A 4,909-nucleotide genomic window follows, 5' to 3' on the forward strand; every position below is an offset into this window, starting at 1 on the left:
ATAATCAGATAATATTAGTTAGTCTGTAGGTATCAAGTCAGTGAAATAATCAGATAATATTAGTTAGTCTCTAGGTATCAAGTATGGGGTAATTAAATAATAATAGTTTAGTTGTTATATTTTTCTACATTCACACAGTATAATTATAATAAATGTTGATGGTTGAATTTTAACTATTACTTCCAAGTCTGGATGGTTGATGTTTTTCACTTCCTGAACTAACGGTAAAGTTCAGAAAGAGGTTTCGAAAACAGCTAATTTTGGAGAAGTCTCAAAGAAACCGGATATTTCTCTTTGAAATGTACATGCCCACCATCACCATGCGTAGAAAAGGGGGGGGAAATTGTCGTGACGTCATATTGTGTCTTGTCGATATCAGTTCTCAGAAACACATTGACAGGAAGGTCTCGAAAGATGTTACCATATAGAATGTAGTTCTGTAGTAGTATGTATCTGTGTCGACACGAACGATGTTTGATTCGTGTACAGATAAGTAGGAATTGAACATTCTGAAACATCCTTGATGAAGTTATAATTAATTTCATGCAAAGATTGTTTTATTTGAGTGATACATAATACACAGTAATTAGTTAGATATATTCGTTAGGCTTAAGTAAAAGTTGGAGACCAACAACAACAAGTTAATAATGTACGTTAAGTGATATTATTATTTCGATTTTAAATCAGAATTTAAACTAAAACTTAGTTTATATTGAGTTATGATCTCTAACGTTTCGATGAAGTTATAGTTAATTTGATGCAAAGATTGTTTTATTTGAGTGATACATAATACACAGTAATTAGTTAGATATATTCGTTAGGCTTATGAAAAGTTGGAGACCAACAACAACAACAAGTTAATAATGTACGTTAAGTGATATTATTATTTTGATTTTAAATCAGAATTTAAACTAAAACTTAGTTTGTATTGAGTTATGATCTCTAACGTTTTGATTTTAATAAATGAAAAATTGAAAATTACGATACTTAAAAATAACATGTTGACATAGGTGAATAACTCAGTATCATAACGTTCAATAACGGATAACTTGGTTATTATGACGTTTGATATACAATAACCTGAGAATTATTATTTAATGAAATAACTCGTTTCATAACAGAGTTTCATAAAGATTCTCATTTTTTTTTAAACGTAACATCATTAATCAGTGAAAGCTCTTGAACTTTAACATAATAAAGTTTAGGTTTTAAATATTTATTATAATTTGCACTGGATAGTTAATAAAACAAGAATTGTTGTATATCACACGGGAAGAATTGTTATTTGTCGTGTGGGAAGATTTATTATGTATCATAAGCAAGAACTGTTATATGTCGCGTGGGAAGATTTATTATGTATCATAAGCAAGGATTGATGTATATTACACGGGAAGAATTTTATAACACAAGCAACAATTGTTAAATTAAATAAAAAATGTTATATATCACACTGGAAGAATTTTCGTAACAAATGGGAAGATGGTTAAATCACATGGGAAGATTAGTTACGCATAATAATATAGTTTAAAACAAACTGTGTGTAAAATTTCTCTTAGTAAAAACAGGGAGTGGACTGTGATCGAGCTGTCGACAAATAAATTTGTTATACCAGATGCTGGTGAACATGACGCAATATTCGCCTTATCATTCTTGATTTTGTAGCTGCTATCGTGTGAAATGTTTTGTTTCAGCTTTTAAAGTACCTGATACATGAGAATTAATCTAATTTAACGTGACGTTAAGTCTGAGAAATCAGTTTTTTCTACACCCATCAATGTCTATATAACAGTCTTACTTCTACTACAGTATAAATATTTGTATTGAGGAGAATATGATGTTACAAAACAGTTTGAACTACACAGATGATACATAATAAATTCTTCCCGTGTAACATACAACAATCCTTGCTTATGATATATAAGTCGTATAATTTTGGTTGAGCTCAACCAGTCCCTAGTTTGTTGATCTTCAGATCAAACGTCCAGGAAAGAAGAAACCTAACGAAGAGAACCTGATCGAAACGTCGTTGTTAAATAAATAACATTTTTTTTTTTTCCTAAAGGGTGTTTTCACAAATTAGTTATTTCATGTAGAAATTAATATAACTTCCGGTCAGATCAAGCTATGTATGGCATGCTTTTGTTCTGGTATTTTACAAGTACAGTTGTGTGTGTTCATTACATTATATACCTCCTGAAGTTCCCAGCCACACGTCGTAATATAGTGAGTTTAACATTATATTAACGAGATGAAACATACGAGGTTTAGATTTCATCGATATACACAACAACCAATCACGTCACGTCCTCCCAGGTACCATATAAACCCCTGCAAAATCGGTGCAAGCTGACCTGCAGACAAAAGACGTAACTCTTTGGAAGTGGCGTTCTTCTCCACCTGTGCTACCACACAAAAGACGTAACTCTTTAGAAGTGGCGACCTTCTCCACCTGTGCTACCAGATAAAAGACGTAACTCTTTGGAAGTGGCGACCTTCTCCACCTGTGCTACCAGATAAAAGACGTAACTTTTTAGAAGTGGCGAATAAAAGACGTAACTCTTTGGAATTAGCGACCTTTTCCACCTGTGCTACCAGATAAAAGACGTAACTCTTTGGAAGTGGCGTTCTTCTCCACCTGTGCTACCAGATAAAAGACGTAACTCTTTGGAAGTGGCGTTCTTCTCCACCTGTGCTACCAGATAAAAGACGTAACTCTTTGGAATTAGCGACCTGTGCTACCTTTGCATATTTGTCCTCCAAGACTTTCTCCACAAGTGTCACGATGAATCAGCCAGTTGTTGCCAGTTTCACCTTTGTTTAATCAGCATACACGTGACGTTATGGTAAGTGAAGGACGTGCAGATGGTGCAATAAAGTACGTGTATGTGGGCAGTGTGAACAAGTCTCGCAATGTCTCGTTTGCTTCCTTTTTTAATCATATAAATTAAAGTTGGTTGGAGCTCAAACTTTTCATTGTAGTAACCTCCAACCCGTTAAAGTGAAGTTGAAGACTGCCTGTCACATTAAATGTTCTACATTACAATGGATCCGGTCAAATTTTGTATTAGTGTGATGGAACAGTACAATGGATCCGGTCAAATTTTGTATTAGTGTGAATTTCCACTGCAACGGATCATGTCAAATTTTGTATTGGTGTGATGTAACACTACAATGGATCCGGTCAAATTTTGTATTAGTGTGAATTTCCACTGCAATGGATCCGGTCAAATTTTGTATTAGTGTGATGTAACACTGCAATGGATCCGGTCAAATTCTGTGTTAGTGTGAATTTACACTGCAACGGATCCGGTCAAATGTTGTATTAGTGAGTATTTACACTGCAACGGATCCGGTCAGATTTTGTATTAGTGAGTATTTACACTGCAACGGATCCGGTCAGATTTTGTATTAGTGAGTATTTACACTGCAACGGATCCTGTCAGATTTTGTATTAGTGAGTATTTACACTGCAACGGATCCTGTCAAATTTTGTATTAGTGTGTAACACTGCGAGTGATCAGGTTAAATTTTGCGTTAGTGTGATTTTAGACTGCGAGAGATCCGGTAAAATTTACGCTAGTGTGATTTTAGACTGCGAGAGATCCGGTCAAATTTTTCTTGAGTGTGATTTTAAACTGCAAGGGATCCAATCAGTATGGAATTAATGTTTTCAAAAGAAGATGTAAGCCTACTTTTAGCATGTTACCACACTCACTCAATACTAGAACGGGACGTTGTGTGCTAGTGTACGTGTAACTGCATAAGTTAATGTTCACACATAAACTGGACACGGGTTGTGGATGAAATACAAATAAAACAAGAGATTACATACCCTCGTCCCGTCGCTCCTTTTCGAGATTACATGCGTTATATTGGATAACGTCAAATTTCACTTTCGAAAACTCACAAACTCCTTCTCAGATCCAGAATTATCAATGATCCGGAGGAGTCTCAATCTTAATGTGCCCGTGAAATTTGGTACAAATCCGATCACACTTTACACTCCCAAAACTGCGAAAATCTCCATTATAATACTTGGATCCAGACCAAATTTGAAGATGGCTGTCTGTTCTATAATGTCTTCCCATCTTGTATAAAATTTTCGTGTACATCGGTCTATTATTTTTCGAGTTACGCGCGCGGAAACACAGACAGACACACACGAACCCGATTGCAATATTCGGGGGTGAGGGCAATAACACAATCGTGGATAAACCGGAATTTGTGGTGAACAAATTGTAATGAAACTCTGAGATGAGTCATTCAACTACTTCTGTGGTCAAAGCAACATCAAAATAACTCGACAGTCTCGAGGGTGGACAAGGTCCACAGAGCACCTGACCTCCGCGGGTCAAATCATAAGGACTTAAAATGGTCGCTACACAAACAAACATACAATTTCAGTCCCACTATTAGCTCATAAAATAGTAGTTTAAGAGTTGGCGGTGGGTTGTGTTTACTAGCTGCCTTCCCTCTGGTCTATCACTGCTAAATTAAGGACAGCATAGAAGATTTTGGTCGCTACAGATGCTCCTGTGTTTTGTAAAGTTAGATAGAACACTTGAAAATGAAACGTAAAAATGTCATTTCAAAAACTTGTGTTTCATATTAAATCACGTATATATGTTATATAATTGCGATTATAACAATAATATTACTAAAATGTTCTACGTTTCTCTGAAAGGGGGTTTCCGAATTTAGAACAAGATATACTAGTGATGTCGTGGCCAGGTTTTATTTAATCCACATAGAATTTTTCCGGTGATACTTTCCATATTTACACGACATTAGATTTACATGTTTATCGAGTCTCTCTTTCCAAATCCTATGTTTCAACTCCATGGTCATTGGTTGGCCTAACCATGTTGTTCTCCCCTTTTTTTTTCTAGATTACCTTAAACCTTCGCTT

The 4,909-nt window shown here is 35.2% G+C and overlaps 1 protein-coding gene across 1 annotated transcript in view; it reads left to right on the forward strand.

Annotated features, from left to right (window-relative positions):
• Positions 1-2,552: 2,552 nt before the first annotated feature.
• Positions 2,553-4,909, forward strand: part of LOC106476765 — a 7,253-nt gene continuing 4,896 nt past the window's right edge. The window contains exon 1 of the mRNA XM_013937392.2: positions 2,553-2,843. The gene's annotated coding sequence lies outside the window, so the exon portion shown is untranslated. The remainder of the gene's footprint in view (positions 2,844-4,909) is intronic.

Source organism: Limulus polyphemus, unplaced genomic scaffold (assembly GCF_000517525.1).
Source record: "Limulus polyphemus unplaced genomic scaffold, Limulus_polyphemus-2.1.2 Scaffold11497, whole genome shotgun sequence".
NCBI lineage: Eukaryota > Metazoa > Arthropoda > Merostomata > Xiphosura > Limulidae > Limulus > Limulus polyphemus.